The 17,922-nt window shown below is 48.4% G+C and overlaps 2 pseudogenes; one reads left to right on the top strand and one right to left on the bottom strand.

Moving 5' to 3' along the window:
* Nucleotides 1-695: 695 nt before the first annotated feature.
* LOC125518225 lies at nucleotides 696-3,431 on the bottom strand (annotated as a pseudogene).
* A 10,899-nt stretch (nucleotides 3,432-14,330) lies between these two features.
* LOC125521249 lies at nucleotides 14,331-17,127 on the top strand (annotated as a pseudogene).
* Nucleotides 17,128-17,922: the final 795 nt, after the last annotated feature.

Below are 17,922 nucleotides of genomic sequence, written 5' to 3'. Positions count from 1 at the left end.
TCATCTGCATCCAGTTAGAAAAAAATTCGTAAACAATTTAAAAAAATTCAAAAAATTCTATTTTTTTGCAATAGAACATTTGATGCGTGATGCCCACTCCAAATTTCAAATCATTTGGACTTCTAAGCAGCACTCAGAAAAAAAAAACAAATCGGGTCAAAACGACAATAGCTTGTGCCAATAATGATTCCAAAATTCAGCAGGCATAACACATAACAGCTAAATTCATGTAGTAAGTACATATTGATTTATTTTTTCTACACAGAGCCTGCGCAACAAAGAACCAGTACTCTTAGAACGCTGATGAAAACACACCTGGAATAATGGCTCGTTCTCATCGGTAGTACCAAGCATTTCAATAGTTAGAATCTGGCGCTATTAGTTCAGAACATATAATGGTAACTATATATAGCAGGTTAACATGAGAAAATGCAATATGGAAGTATACCACCCAAAATGCATTAGTACGACAGTGTTGCGCAAAATTGTACAAAAGAAACACCACCAGATTTCCAGTATCTTGTAATGTAGAAAAGGCAAACAAATAATTCATCTTGGCCATATAGATAGTATGCATATGACAAATCATATGTATATTCTGCAAACCAAAGCAAACAAAAGCTGCTAATAATACATGGGATTTCAGGAAAACATTCTAGAAAGAATAAGCAATGTGCAGCTCAATATGAGCAGCATTACTCTTCAACTTCCTTCTTTATTTCTGCCATTAGTTCATCCTTCATCATTTTGTTGACTTGTTGACGATGGAGGAAAAGCTCCATCATCAACAAGTCAACAAAATGCTGCGAGTATCGTCCAATCCTCAGCTTCTGGCTCCTTCTTGCCTCTCTTTTGGATGGGTTAAGATCACCAGCAAGTAAATTTAGAATAGTAGACTTTCCTGCTCCTTTGGGCCCAACAATGGCAACACGTGTTCCCATGTCAATGCCAACATCAACATCTGATAACTTGAAGTCCAGACGGTTGGGGTAGCCGAAACCCACATCAATGAGCTGAAGGAGTGGTGGTGTGAGCAAAGTGGGTTCTGGGAAGTGTAACTCAACTTTGTAGTCATGCCACTTTTGTGGCAGATCCGCTAGCTTCACGTTATCATCATCATTTGCCACATTCTTTCCCTTCTCCTTCCGCTTGGCAACTTCTTTATGGGCCTTTGACATTGCTTGATCTTTAACCTTATCTTCTGCAGCCTTGCTCCCACTTCCTTGCTGCTTTCATCTGCTTTTCATACACCTCAAACTTCTTGTTCATCTCCTTCCTCTTCTGCTCATACCCGCTCTCGAAGTCATCAAAATTACCACGGTAAACATGCAGACTCTTATCGTGCAAATGAATGATATCATTGCACACTGTGTTCAAGAAGTCCCGGTCATGGGAAACCAAAATAAGGGTCTTCTTCCACTGCGAGCACAAGTACTGCTACAACCAAAGCACAGCTCGGAGGTCCAAATGGTTGGTAGGCTCATCAAGGAGCAGCAATGTTGGCTGCATGAAGAGAGCACGGGCAAGCGAGATGCGCATCCTCCAGCCACCACTGAAGGACTTTGTGGACCTTGCCTGCATCGCCTGATCAAACCCCAGCCCCGCGAGGATTTTGGACGCACCCGCGCGTGCAGCATCAGAGTCGCATAGATTTAGTTTCTCATATACCTCGGCAAGCTTGTCGTTGTCATCGGGGTCGTTAGAGGCCTCAAGCTTTGCCTGCTCAGACCGGAGCGCCGTGAGCTCCTCATTGGCTGCAACCACCACCTCGGTTGCCGAGCGGTCATCACCAACAATCTGCTGCTCCACAAGCAGGACATCAATGTTCTTGGGCACAGGCACCTGCCGCCAAGAGAAGAGAGCAGCTTCAGGAGGGTAGATTTGCCCATGCCATTGGGCCCCACGAGCCCGTAGCGGCGACCATGCGAGATCCGGAGGGAGGCGCCCTTGAGCAGCTCCTTCCCTCGCGCAGAGACAGAGAAGTTGTCCAGCACGGTGTCCTTGATGTTTCCTTCGGCTGCATCGCCCTCAGCGGCGGATCCGGGGACGCGCGCTCCTATGACGACGGAGATGGCGTCCCGGTCGTCGCGGAGCGCCTCCCGCTTGGCAGCCTCGGCGACGGCCGCCGCCATCATCTCGCGCTTTTCCTTCTTCTTCGCGTCCTTGTCCGAGGGCCCGAGGGCGTTGAGGTCGACGGTGGCGCGAGCCGGCTTGAACTGGAAGACTTCGTAGAAAAAAATCAATGTAGTTGATCATAACCTCTTCGACGAAATCTTATGCGACGACAAAATCGGAAACAGACCCACACTAATGTCCACCCATTCTCTCGCTTTGGCCTATTGACTTGACTATAGAATTGTCCAACAGAGAGGACAATATGACGTTGTCACCTTTTGCATCTACACACACTCCCTTCTACAAGCAACCATTATTTCCTTCTTAACGAACTTCGCGATAATCCCTAGGACAAACAATCTCCAAAAGGCATATGAGTCGGCAAATCTTTTAAAATGGACCCTGATAAGTGTCACATGTGTAGCACGAACACATGGCAACTCCGCACATTTTTCATGGCCAGTTTAATGATACGAGGATGGCAACTTTAATTGTCAAGCATGACAACTTTCTTTTTGAACGGTAAGTTTTAGTTTTTTTTTCTTTTGTCTTTTCGGGTGACAACAAAAGCGTGAGGGCCGGAGTGCTTTGTGCTACACATGTGGCACATATCATTTGGGTATAAAAAAATATTAGGTTTATGTTATAAAAATGAAATAAAATACCAGAGCACGGAACTTGCTTTGTAACACATGGCACACAAGTTGGTTTCTTTCCTTGGTTTATTTTCTTCCTTGACTTAAAGCCAATGTGATCCTGCCGTCGTCTTGTTTCTAAATTTATTTTTTCTGAAAAACTGGCGAGCCCAAGAGCAATCCCTTCTCAACCGCGTGGGGCGCTAAAACCTTTTTATAGCGTGGAAATAGGAAAAAAAATGCACGCGGCAGGGCGCTAGCTCCAGCGACTGCTGCAAAATATGGCGCGCATGAGCTGCTTCAGCAGGCGCGCTAACTTACAGCGCGCGCGAGCAGCCAGCGCTTGCGAATAAGATTTTACATGTCCATTTTGACAATATGAAGATGTTTCAAACATTAAACAAATGTGCAAAATAAAGGCATAGTATAGTTCAATTGCACGGCACATCAATCATTTGGGAGCTTCGAGAGGGGGGCACGTGGCTTCACGGCGGGCGCCAGTGCGACGCCACCCGCCGAGGTCGTCCGTGGCGTCATGAAAAGGTCGCGCGCGAGACCGGTGTTTGTAGGAGCACCGTCGGAGGCGAAGACAAAACTCCCCGGGCTAGGGTTTGCGCCGGCGACGACGGTGGTGGAGGGGTCACGGGTGTAGGGAGGGGGGATGTTAGTGCGGCCGTCCATCAGACGAATTTGCCGCCGGTGGCGTGGGGCGCAGCGAAGGCGGGGCGGCCGGAGAGGGTGGCGGCAGTGCGGCGCTGGTGCTCGAGTGTGCAGCTGTTGGAAATATGCCCTAGAGGCAATAATAAATTAGTTATTATTATATTATATTTCATTGTTCATGATAATCGTTTATTATCCATGCTAGAATTGTATTGATAGGAAACTCAGATACATGTGTGGATACATAGACAACACCATGTCCCTAGTAAGCCTCTAGTTGACTAGCTCGTTGATCAATAGATGGTTACGGTTTCTTGACCATGGACATTGGATGTTGTTGATAACGGGATCACATCATTAGGAGAATTATGTGATGGACAAGACCCAATCCTAAGCCTAGCACAAGATCGTGTAGTTCGTATGCTAAAGCTTTTCTAATGTCAAGTATCATTTCCTTAGACCATGAGATTGTGCAACTCCCGGATACCGTAGGAGTGCTTTGGGTGTGCCAAACATCACAACGTAACTGGGTGGCTATAAAGGTGCACTACGGGTATCTCTGAAAGTGTTTGTTGGGGTGGCACGAATCGAGACTGGGATTTGTCACTCCGTGTAAACGGAGAGGTATCTCTGGGCCCACTCGGTAGGACATCATCATAATGTGCACAATGTGATCAAGGAGTTGATCACGGAATGATGTGTTACGGAACGAGTAAAGAGACTTGCCGGTAACGAGATTGAACAAGGTATCGGGATACCGACGATCGAATCTCGGGCAAGTATCGTACCGATAGACAAAGGGAATTGTATACTGGATTGATTGAATCCTTAACATCGTGGTTCATCTGATGAGATCATCGTGGAGCATGTGGGTGCCAACATGGGTATCCAGATCCCGCTGTTGGTTATTGACCAGAGAGTTGTCTCGGCCATGTCTGCATGACTCCCGAACCAGTAGGGTCTACACACTTAAGGTTCGATGACGCTAGGGTTATATGGAAAGTATGTACGCGGTTACCGAATGTTGTTCGGAGTCCCGGATGAGATCCCGGACGATCACGAGGAGCTCCGGAATGGTCCGGAGGTAAAGATTGATATATAGGAAGTATGGTTTTGGCCACCGGAAGTGTTCCGGGCATCACCGGTAGTGTACCGGGACCACCGGAGGGGTCCGGGGGTCCATCGGGAGGGGCCACGGGCCCCGGAGGCATACATGGGCCAAGTGTGAGAAGGGACCAGCCCCTAGGTGGGCTGGGGCGCCTCCCCACCAAGGCCCATGCGCCTAGAGAGAAGAGGGGGGCAAACCCTAAGGGCAGATGGGCCCTAAGGCCCATGCCTGGTGCGCCTCCCTCTCCCCCACTTGGCCGCCACCCCTAGGTTGGAAACCCTAGGTGGGGGCGCAGCCCTCCCTATCCCCCTATATATAGTGGAGGCAAAGGGGCAGCCCAACACACGAAGTTCTTCCCCTGTTGGCGCAGCCCTACCTCTCTCCCTCCTCGTCTCTCGTAGTGCTTGGCGAAGCCCTGCTGGAGTTCCGCGCTCCTCCACCACCACCACGCCGTCGTGCTGCTCCTGGACGGAGTCTTTCCAACCTCCCCTTCTCCCCTTGCTGGATCAAGGCGTAGGATACGTCACCGGGCTGCACGTGTGTTGAACGCGGAGGCGCCGTTGTTCGGCGCTTAGATCGGAATCAACCGCGATCTGAATCGCTGCGAGTACGACTTCTTCATCCGCGTTCTTGCAATGCTTCCGCTTAGCGGTCTACAAGGGTATGTAGATGCACTCTCCTTCACCTCGTTGCTAGAGTACTCCATAGATTAATCTTGGTGATGCGTAGAAAATTTTAAATTTCTGCTACGATCCCCAACAGTGGTATCAGAGCTAGGTCTATGCGTAGTTTCTATGCACGAGTAGAACACAAGTTGTTGTGGGCGTTGATTTTGTCAATTTACTTGCCGTTACTAGTCTTATCTTGATTCGGCGGCATCGTGGGATGAAGCGGTCCGGACCGACCTTACACGTACTCTTACGTGAGACTGGTTCCACCGACTGACATGCACTAATTGCATAAGGTGGCTAGTGGGTGTCTGTCTCTCCCACTTTAGTCAGATCGGATTCGATGAAAAGGGTCCTTATGAAGGGTAAATAGAAATTGGCATATCATGTTGTGGTTTTCACGTAGGTAAGAAATGTTCTTGCTAGAAACCTATAGCAGCCACGTAAAAACTTGCAACAACAATTAGAGGACATCTAACTTGTTTTTGCAGCATATGCCTTGTGATGTGATATGGCCAAAAGGATGTGATGAATGATATATGTGATGTATGAGATTGATCATGTTCTTGTAATAGGAATCACGACTTGCATGTCGATGAGTATGACAACCGGCAGGAGCCATAGGAGTTGTCTTAATTTATTTATGACCTGCGTGTCAACTTAAACGTCATGTAATTACTTTACTTTATTGCTAAAGCGTTAGCCATAGTAGTAGAAGTAATAGATGATGAGACAACTTTAAGAAGACACGATGATGGAGATCATGATGATGGAGATCATGGTGTCATGCCGGTGACAACGATGATCATGGAGCCCCAAAGATGGAGATCAAAAGGAGCAAATGATATTGGCCATATCATGTCACTATTTGATTGCATGTGATGTTTATCATGTTTTACATCTTATTTTCTTAGAACGACGATAGCTTAAATAAGATGATCCCTCGCAATAATTTCAAGAATTGTGTTCCCCTAACTGTGCACCGTTGCGAAGGTTCATTGTTTCAAAGCACCACGTGATGATCGGGTGTGATAGATTCTAACGTTCTAATACAACGGGTGTAAGCCAGATTTACACACGCAATACACTTAGGTTGACTTGACGAGCCTAGCATGTACAAACATGGCCTCGGAACACGGAAGACTGAAAGGTCGAGCATGAGTCATATAGAAGATACGATCAACATGAAGATGTTCACCGATGTTGACTAGTCCGTCTCACGTGATGATCCGACACGGCCTAGTTGACTCGGATCATGTTTCACTTAGATGACTAGAGGGATGTCTATCTGAGTGGGAGTTCATTAAATAATTTGATTAGATGAACTTAATTATCATGAACATAGTCTAAATTGTCTTTGCAAATATGTTGTAGATAAATAGCTCACGTTGTAGCTCCCTGTTTCAATACGTCCTAGAGAAAGATTAAGTTGAAAGATATTGTAAGCAATGATGCGGACTAGGTCCTTAGTCCAAGGAGTGTCCTCACTGCTACACAGAAGGCTTACGTCTTTGATGCACCGCTCGATGTGCAAACCCCTACAACGTTATCTGTGGATGTTGTGAACACCTGACAGACACGTCCTGATGACTACTTGATAGTTTAGTGCACCATACTTTACGGCTTAGAATCGGGATTCCAGTGACGTTTTGAACGCCATAAGACATGTGAGATGTTCCAAGAGCTGAAATTGGGATGCTCATGCCCAGTGTTGAGAGGTATGAGACCTCTGACAAGTTCTTTTGCCAACAAGATGGAGGAGAATAGATCAGCTAGTGAGCATGTGCTCAGAATGTCTGGGTGCTACAATCACTTAAATTAAGTGGGAGTTAAACTTCCAGATAATATAGTGATTATTGAGTTCTCTAGTCACTATCACTAAGCTACTAGATCTTCGTGATGAACTATGACATGCAAGGGATGGAGATGATCCCGAAGCTGTTCGCGGTGCTTAAAATCGCAACAAGTAGAAATCAAGAAGGAGCATCAAGTGTTGATGGTTTAACAAGACCACTGGTTTCAAGAAGGGCAAGGGCTAGAAGGGAGACTTCATGAATGGCAAACCAGTTGCCGCTCCAGTGAAGGAACCCAAGGTTGAACCCAAACCCGAGACTAAGTGCTTCTATTGTAAGGGGGACGGTCACTGGTAGCGGAATTACCCCAAATGCATGGTAGATAAGAAGGCTGGCAACTTCAACAAAGTATATACGTGCTATTAATGTGTACCTTACTAGTACTCCTGGTAGCACCTGGGTATTGGATACCGGTTCAGTTGCTATTGATGGTGACTTGAAGCAAAAGCTACGGACTAAACGGAGACTGGCTAAGGGCGAGGTGACGATGTGTGTTGGAAGTGTTTCCAAAGTTGATGAGATCACCATCGCACGATCCATCTGCCTTCGGGATTAGTATTGAACCTAGATAAATGTTATCAGGTGTCTACGTTGAGCATGAATATGATTAGATCATGTTCATTGCAATATGATTATTCATTTAAGTTAGAGAATAATGGTTATTCTGTTTACATGAATAATACCTTTCATGGTCATGCACCCTATGTGAATGGTTCATTGAATCTCGGTCATGGTAATACACATGTTCACGCCAAAAGATGTAGAGTTAATAATGATAGTACCACTTTCTTGTGGCACTGCCGCTTAGGTCATATTGGCGTAAGATGCATGAAGAAACTCCATGTCGATGGATGTTTGGAGTCACTTGATTTTGAATCGCTTGACACATGCGAACCATGCCTCATGGGCAGGATAACTAAGATCCCGTTTTCAGGTACAATGAAACGGGCAAGTGACTTGTTGGAAATCATACATGCTGATGCGTGTGATCCAATGAGAATTGAAGCATGCGGTGGATATCGCTATTTTCTCATCTTCACTGACGATTTGAGTAGATATAGGTATATTTACTTAACGAAGCACAAGTCTGAAACGTTTGAAAAGTTCAAGCGATTTCAGAGTGAAGTTAAGAATCATCATAACAAGAAGATCATGTTCCTACGATCTGATCAAAGGGGGATTTTCTGAGTTACGAGTTTGGCAATCACTTAAGACATTGTGGAATTGTTTCGCAGTTGAAGCCACCTGGAACACCACAGAGTAATGGTGTGTCCGGACGTCATAATCAAACCTTATGAGATATGGTGCGATCTGTGATGTCTCTTACCGATCTACCTCTATTATTTTGAGGTTATGCATTAGAGACAACTGCATTCACTTTAGATAGAACACCATATAAGTCCGTAGAGACGACGTCGTATGAACATTGGTTTAGCAAGAAACCAAAGTTGTCGTTTCTTAATGTCTGGGGCTGCGATGCTTAAGGCTTCAGCCGGAGAAGCTCGAACCCAAAAGCGGACAAACACATCTTCATAGGATACCCAAAGGTGACAGTTGGGTATACCTTCTATCTCAGATCCGAGGGCAAATTGTTTGTTGCTAAGAACGGGTCCTTTCTCGAGAAGGAGTTTCTCTCGAAAGAATTGAGTGGGAGGAAGATAGAACTTGATGAGGTTGTCGAACCTTTACTTCAACCAGAGAGTGATGCAACGCATAAAGATGTTTTCTGTGGCGCCTACGTCTGTTGAATAGGAAGTTGATGATAGTGATCATGAAGCTTCGGATCAAGTTGCTATCGAACCTCGTAGGTCGACAAGGATATGTGCTACTCCTGAGTGGTACGGTAATCCTGTCTTAGATATCATGTTGTTAGACAACAATGAACCTACGAGCTATGGAGAAGTGATGGTGGGCCCGTATTCTGACAAATGGTTAGAAGCCATGAAATCCGAGATAGGATCCATGTATCAGAACAAAGCATGGACTTTGGTGGACTTGCCCAATGATCGGCAAGTCATTGAGATAAATGGATCTTTAAGAAGAAGACGGACGTGGACGGTAATGTTACCATCTATGAAGCTCGACTTGTGGCAAAGAGTCTTTTCACAAGTTCAAGGAGTTGACTACGATGAGATTTTCTTACCCGTAGCGATGTTTAAGTCTGTCGGAATCATGTTAGCATTAGCTGTATTTTTTGATTATGAAATCTGACAGATGGATGTCAAAACAAAATTTCTTACCAGTTTTCGTAATAAATAAAGTTGTATGTGATACAATAAAAGGTTTTGTCGATCCTAAGGATGCTAAAAGGTATGCTGGCTCCAGCAATCCTTCTATGGACTAGAGCAAGCATCTCGGAGTGATCAAAGCTTTTAGGTTTATACAATGTTTGCTAGAAACTTGTATTTACAAGAAAGTGAGTGGGAGCACTACAACATTTCTGATAAGTATATGTGGATGACATATTGTTGATTCGAAATAATGTAGAATTTCTGGAAAGCATAAATGGTTATTTGAAGAGTGTTTTTCAAAGGAAGACCTGGATAAAGCTGCTTACATGTTGGGCATCAAGATCTATAGAGATAGATCAAAACGCCTGATGATACTTTCAAAGAACGCACACCTTGACATGTTTTTGAAGGAGTTCAAAATAGATCAGTCAAAGAAGGGGTTCTTACCTAAGTTGTAAGGTGTGAAGTTGAGTAAGACTCGAAGATTGACCACGGCAGAAGAAAGAGGAAGGACGAAGGTCGTCCCCTATGCTTTTGTCATAGGCTCTATACGGTATGCCATGCTGAGTACCACACCAGATGTGTGCCTTGCCACATATCTGGCAAGAGGGTACAAAGGTGATCTAGGAGTGGATCACCAGATAGCGGTCAAAATTATCCTTAGAGGAATAAGGAAATGTTTCTCGGTTATGGAGGTGATAAAGAGTTCGACGTAAAGAGTTACGTCGATGCCAGCTTAACACCTATCCAGATAGCTCTGAGTAGAGATACCGGATACGTATAATGGAGCAACAATTTGGAGTAGCTCCAAGTGGAACGTGGTAGCAGCATCTACGATATGACATAAAGTTTTGCGAAATACATAGGGATCTGAATATTGCAGACCCGTTGACTACAACCTCTCTCACAAGCATAACATGATCAAACCCAGAACTCATTGAGTGTTAATCACATAGTGATGTGAACTAGATTAGTGACTCTAGTAAACTCTTTGGATGTTGGTCACATGGCGATGTGACCTGTGAGTGTTAATCACATGGCGATGTGAACTAGATTATTGACTCTAGTGCAAGTGGGAGACTGTTGGAAATATGCCCTAGAGGCAATAATAAATTAGTTATTATTATATTATATTTCATTGTTCATGATAATCGTTTATTATCCATGCTAGAATTGTATTGATAGAAAACTCAGATACATGTGTGGATACATAGACAACACCATGTCCCTAGTAAGCCTCTAGTTGACTAGCTCGTTGATCAATAGATGGTTACAGTTTCTTGACCATGGACATTGGATGTCGTTGATAACGAGATCGGATCATTAGGAGAATGATGTGATGGACAAGACCCAATCCTAAGCATAGCACAAGACCGTGTAGTTCGTATGCTAAAGCTTTTCTAATGTCAAGTATCATTTCCTTAGACCATGAGATTGTGCAACTCCCGGATACCGTAGGAATACTTTGGGTGTGCCAAACGTCACAACGTAACTGGGTGGCTATAAAGGTGCACTACGAGTATCTCCGAAAGTGTCTGTTGGGTTGGCATGAATCGAGACTGGGATTTGTCACTCTGTGTAACGGAGAGGTATCTCTGGGCCCACTCGATAGGACATCATCATAATGTGCACAATGTGACCAAGGAGTTGATCACGGGATGATGTGTTACGGAACGAGTAAAGAGACTTGCCGGTAACGAGATTGAACAAGGTATCGGGATACCGACAATCGAATCTCGGGCAAGTATCATACCGCTAGACAAAGGGAATTGTATACGGGATTGATTGAATCCTTGACATCGTGGTTCATCCGATGAGATCATCGTGGATCATGTGGGAGCCAACATGGGTGTCCAAATCCCGCTGTTGGTTATTGACCGGAGAGTTGTCTCGGCCATGTCTGCATGACTCCCGAACCCGTAGGGTCTACACACTTAAGGTTCGATGACGCTAGGGTTATAGGGAAAGTATGTACGTGGTTACCGAATGTTGTTCGGAGTCCCGGATGAGATCCCGGACGTCACGAGGAGTTCCGGAATGGTCCGGAGGTAAAGATTAATATATAGGAAGTATGGTTTTGGCCACCGGAAGTGTTCCGGGCATCACCGGTAGTGTACCGGGACCACCGGAGGGGTCCGGGGGTCCACCAGGTGGGGCCACCAGCCCCGGAGGCCTACATGGGCCAATAGTGGGAAGGGACCAGCCCCTAGGTGGGCTGGGGCGCCTCCCACCAAGGCCCAAGGCGCCTCCAAGAGGGGAGGGGGGCAAACCCTAGGGCAGATGGGCCCTAAGGCCCACCTCAGGTGCGCCTCCCCCTCCCCCCTTGTGGCCGCCACCCTAGATGGGATCTAGGGCTGCCGCCACCCCTAGGGAGGAAACCCTAGGTGGGGGCGCAGCCCTCCCTCTCCCCCTATATATAGTGGAGGCAAAGGGGCAGCCCAACACACAAAGTTCTTCCCCTGTTGGCGCAGCCGTACCTCTCTCCCTCCTTGTCTCTCGTAGTGCTTGGCGAAGCCCTGCTGGAGTTCCGCGTTCGACCACCACCACGCCGCCGTGCTGCTGCTGGACGGAGTCTTCCCAACCTCTCCTTCTCCCCTTGCTGGATCAAGGCGTAGGAGACGTCACCGGGCTGCACGTGTGTTGAACGCGGAGGCGCCGTTGCTCGGCGCTTAGATCGGAATCAACTGCGATCTGAATCGCTGCGAGTATGACTTCTTCATCCGCGTTCTTGCAACGCTTCCGCTTAGCGATCTACAAGGGTATGTAGATGCACTCTCCTTCCCCTGGTTGCTAGAGTACTCCGTAGATTGATCTTGGTGATACGTAGAAAATTTTAAATTTCTGCTACGATCCCCAACAGTAGCGCACAGGAGCGGGTGCACGAAATAAGCGGCGCTTGATGTCATTTCACTCCGCACGCTGAACCAATTATACCGAACGTGTATTTTACCGAAAAAGCTTCCGCCCCGCTTTATATATAAAGCACACAGCCAAACCGATACAAGGTGATGAGGAGAACCTCTTACAAAGCAGATCAAAGGAAAATACAAGAAACTAGGAGAGATCACACCCTACCACAAAGCCACCTAGACTACCAACAAGGACGGAGACTCGCCGCCAAGGGAAACCATCGGACCTCGTTTCGCCACTCACTCTAAGTTTTCGCTGAAGGGGGGCCCCCTGCCCTCCTGCTCTGGACGGTGGAGCCCGAACCTATCTGCAGAAAACACGGGACGTGAGAGGAACCAACAAGGACCCTTCCCCCTCATCTCTGCTCCCTCTCCCACATCGCTCCCGCGAGCGACCGTGGGGGGGGGGGGGAGGAAAACCCGAGGCGCTGCCGGCCTCGGCTTCTCCTCCCCTCACACTCTCCTCGCCGCCGCCTGGTGCGCCGCCGGGCAAAGCCCGGGCGGTGTGGGCAGCGGCGGGGCTTTTCTCCCCCTGTTCGACGTTGGTGTTCACGGGATCTGGCGTGGGTGGCGGCGCACTACAAGAAATATGTCAACTTATGACCTTCTGTCAGTGACCCTCGAAGAATTGGTCATAGATTTATGACCATTTTAGACCAATTGGTCAAAAGCTGTCTGGGGGGCTCTAAACCCTAAACCATAACGACCATTTTGGTCAGAAAGGTCATAATTTCATGTAGTGGTGGTCACAAGTTGACATATTTCTTATAGTGGCGGGACGGCAGACGTTGGCGGCGGGGTCGTGGACGTCGAGATCCGGCATGGAGGGCTGCGTGGTTGGATCTCCTGCGGCGGCGACGGCTCTGCTTATGGGAGTCGTCGGCTGCAGGCTGCCGGGGCGCCGGCGACAGGGCTTCCTCTGCTACTCTAAGGAGCTGGCCACCTTGGGTGTTGGCCTTTGTGGCTGGGTGGCCGGCGCTCGCCTCACCAGGACCTAAGGTCTCTCATGTGCTTGTCTGCTGCGGCCAAGATCCGTTGCCCAGCGGGGCTCTCAGGCCCGATTCCTGTCCAGTGCTTGGGCTAGGTGGTGGCAGTTGAGCGCGACTGGTGGTCGTGGCAAGGCCATGGACGCCAACCTCTCCACGGTGGTGAGTCCATCGTTAGATTTCTTCCCGAGTTTGACCTCTTGGCTGACGGATGGGAGGCGCTGAAGGGGGTTGGGGTGCGTCTTCTCTATCGGACGTTACCATGTTGGCCGGCGGCGTGCAAGATGTGTGCTTAATGGTAGGTTCTTATGGACGCCGAGGCGGCAGCCTCGGGTGGTGGACCGCCAGTTCGGGTTTCAGCAGGCGGCTTGGTGGCGGTGATGGCTGCATCTTTTGGTCGTGTGGGCGACAACGGATGCGGCTTTGGGTGACCCTGGTCTCGGCGGTGCCTCGGCAGTGTTGGTTCCCAAGTCATGCTCTGGAGGTTTGTTTGGTTGCGGCATGTCTTCCCTTGGGTTGGACAGGGGCTCAAGATTCCTCGGTGTGGCGAGGTTGAGAGGATTCGGGCGAAAGCCTTGTGCTTTGGCATTGGCGACGATGATGCTCGTGGGCATCACATCCCTCTTGGGGGCGTCGTTGAGGGTCCTCCCACCGAGCCAGGGCTTCGGGTGAAAACCCTTGACCGGTCTTTCGGTCTCGACGGAGGCGGCACGGTGTGTCGTCTCCCTCTTGAGGGTGTTGTCGTGCAGTCCTGGTTACTTCTAGTGCACCATGTTGTCATTGGCTAACGTGCTAGATCCTGTCTTGGAGCTACCTCGACTCTAGCGTAGGCGGATTCACTTACCTCCTATCTTTTACCGCACGCGTATTTTGCGCGCCCGCTGGAGCGTCTGGAACGACTGCGCGCAAAAAAATAAAAAAAATTCCAGCGCGGCGCTAATATCACGTGCCTGATGGAGATGCTCTAAGCGTGAGGTGTTTTCCCACTAAAATTTTCCTCTTTACACCCGCAAAAAAAATCTCATCTTTACCCCCAAAACCCCTGCTATAAATCTCCCTCTTGTGTGAGAAGTACTCCTGTATAAGTCACCCTCGCTACCCCACTGAATCCACCACCCATCCGTCGGTGAGAAAGAACCCACCAAATTCCCACGGGATTCTCCTGGAGAGCGCCGGCACCATGGAGTCGTCACGCGGCACCATCATCCCCGGCACGCCGCCGCTGCCCTCCTCCTTAACCGACGTCAATGGCCAGGACCAGCGGCGGCGTGAGGTGGCACGCGTGGGCCGCCGTGCTGGCCGTGGTGGCGCTCGTCGTCGCCGCCGTGGTCTTTGGGGCCAGCAGGGTCCACCCGGACGCGGTGGCGTCCTCCTCCGTACGGGCTATGGCAGAACACGGCGTGTCGGAGAAGACGTCCGGGGCATACTCCGCCAGCGGCGGCTTCCCGTGGAGCAGCGCGATGCTGCAGTGGTAGCGCACCGGCTTCCATTTCCAGCCGGACAAGAACTACATGAACGGTACGTACTGACCGAGTTCATCCGTGCGATTAGATTTTCAGATTCAGATTCCGTTTAATTTTCTCCGGCGTGGTTTGATCCAGAAACTGACCTCCCTGCCTTATTTGCTTCCTGTTTGCTCGCCGGCGGTGGCATTCTCCGGCGACATCCATCCGTGCAGATCCCAACGGTTAGTATTACACTATTACTACGCTCCACCTAACGAATCCTCTCAATCGGGTATTCCTATTCAGAAGTTTTGTGACCTGTGCGGAATATAATTGCACCACCACGAACAGTATTTTTGTTAAAGATGAAAAATCAACAAATTCTGAATTTTTTTATGAACGTTGATAAATTTTTACCTCCGCAACAATTTCGTGGTGCATTTTCTTTTGTCAGGCCTCCATAAATGTCATTTCATCATGAAAATTTTCACATAGGTAAAACATTCATCGATGTTTATTACAAAAAAAATCGGTTTTTTGTTGTTCTTTCTATTTTTTGGATTCTAATGTTCACCCGGGTGCATATAACCTCGGGATTAGAAGAGCACTTTCTCTGAGATGCATTGTCCACTGTAGGTCCGGTGTACTATAGAGGATGGTATCATTTATTCTACCAACACAACCCCGGAGGCACTTGGTGGGGCAACATCTCATGGGGGCACACCGTGTCGCGGGACATGGTCCACTGGCACCACCTACCGCTTGCCATGGTGCCTGACCACTGGTACGATATCAAAGGCGTCTGCACCGGATCCATCACCGTGCTCCCCAATGGCAGGGTCATCGTGCTCTACACGGGGTACACCGAGACGTTTGCACAGGTGACCTGCCTCGCGGAGGCCGCCGACCCAAGCGATCCCCTCCTCCGCGAGTGGGTGAAGCACCATGCCAACCCCGTCGTGTACCCGCCCCCTGGCATCGGCATGAAGGACTACCGTGACCCAACCACGCCGTGGTTTGACAACTCCGACAACACGTGGCGCATCATCATTGGCTCCAAGAATGACACGGACCACTCCGGTATCGTCTTCACGTACAAGACCAAGGACTTCGTCAGCTACGAGCTGATACCGGGATACTTGTACCGCGGCCCCGCCGGCACCGGCATGTACGAGTGCATCGACATGTTTGTCGTCGGCGGTGGCCGCAAGGCCAGCGACATGTACAATTCGACGGCCAAGGACGTGTTGTACGTGCTCAAGGAGAGCAGCGACGACGACCGGCGCGACTATTACGCGCTCGGGAGGTTCGACGCAGTGGCCAACACATGGACGCCGATCGACACCGAGCGGGAACTCGGCGTCTCGCTGCGGTACGACTATGGCAGGTACGACGCGTCCAAGTCCTTCTACGACCCCGTGAAGAATCGGCGGATCGTCTGGGGGTACGTCGTCGAGACCGACTCCTCGAGCGCCGACGCCGCCAAGGGGTGGGCCAACCTCCAGGTAACCATCATCGTCACCAACATGACTGTTTTACCTTACACTTATTAACATCAGTCATCATTGCTACTCTTAGACTTAACTAGATTGAATTATTGAACCAAACTGGATTAATGTTGTGTGTTGTGCGTGCTGTCGATTCCGAGAACGGTGGAGCTTGACGAGAAGACCCGGACGAACCTCATCCAATGGCCAGTGGAGGAGCTCGATACCCTCCGCATCAACACCACCGATCTCAGCGGCATCACTGTCGGTGCCGGATCCTTCGTCTCCCTCCCCCTCCACCAGACCTCCCAACTCGACATCGAGGCATCCTTCCGCATCAACACCTCCGCCATTGAGGTCCTCAATGACGTCGACGTCGGCTACAACTGCACCATGACAAGCGGCGCTGCCACCCGCGGCGCACTTGGCCCCTTCGGCATTCTCGTCCTCGCCAACGTCGCCCTGACAGAACAGACGGCGGTGTACTTTTATGTGTCCAAGAGCCTCGACGGCGGTCTTCGGACCCATTTCTGCCACGATGAGTTGCGGTCAACACATGCCACCGATGTGGCGAAGGAGGTGGTGGGTAGCACGGTGCCGGTGCTCGACGGCGAGGATTTTTCCGTTAGAGTGCTCGTGGACCACTCCATCGTGCAAAGCTTCGTGATGGGCGGGAGGTTGACGGTGACATCGAGGGCCTACCCGACGGAGGTCATTTACGCAGCGGTGGTCTACCTGTTCAACAATGCCACCAGCGCCAGCGTCACAGCGGAGAAGCTCGTCGTGCACGACATGGACTCGTCGTACAACAAGATATTCACGGACGACGACTCGCTAGTCCTCGATTATACTGATCACGTACAACAAGTTATGGAGTTTTTGCTCGGTCGGTGGCTTCCTTATCTCTTGGACAGATAGCGGTGGAGTACCAGCTACTCTACGTATCATCTTGATTTATGTTCCTTGTTCTAGTTTTGATTTTAGTAAGATGAATTAGATGATGTTGGTCACATGTAAATCAATTACGGGTAAATTAAAAGGACATGGATGCCTGCCACCAAATATAAGTGACTACTTCAAGAGTTCAAGTTCAAGTTCTCTCATTTCTTATTCATTTATATGCAACCTTTGTATTTGGTATTTTTAGGGAAAGCAAACATGGTGTATCTATACCAATATAAAAAGACCTAAAAGGAGAGATCCAAAAAATCTCGGCAGTCAAATCAGGTCAATCTAACGACTCAGGCTGCTATAATAGTGAGCGCGCAACATGTTTAGTGTGCAATTAATATCATACCAAATATCCAAACCAATGCTAATCATTATTAATACACAAATAATATTCTATCTACTATTTACGTGTATCTATCTACACTAATATAAAAAGACCCAACGATGCAGATCCAACAAATCCGGGTAGTCAAGTCAGGTCAATCCAACGACTCAGACTGCTATAATGGTGAGCGCTCAACATGTTTAGTGTGCAGTTAATATCATACCAAATATCAACACCAATGCTAATCACATAATTAATATGTGAATAATAGCCTACCTAATATTTACGTGTAATTAATATATTACCTAATATCAACGTGCATTGCACGTACACACTTACTAGTTAAATATGTCCTGGTGCGTACACATTTACTAGTTAAATCTGTCCTGGTGTTTCCATGTAGAGTAAAATCGGGATTCTACAAGCATGTCTTTTGAACGTTTATAGATAGAAATGCGAGCATGGGAGCACTAGAATGTATCCGTTGCCACATCATAACAAATAAAAATAAAAATCCATGTGACAAAATGTACCGACTGATGAAGCTAT

Source organism: Triticum urartu, chromosome 7, assembly GCF_003073215.2.
Source record: "Triticum urartu cultivar G1812 chromosome 7, Tu2.1, whole genome shotgun sequence".
NCBI lineage: Eukaryota > Viridiplantae > Streptophyta > Magnoliopsida > Poales > Poaceae > Triticum > Triticum urartu.
This window is presented reverse-complemented; position numbering and strand designations above follow the sequence as displayed.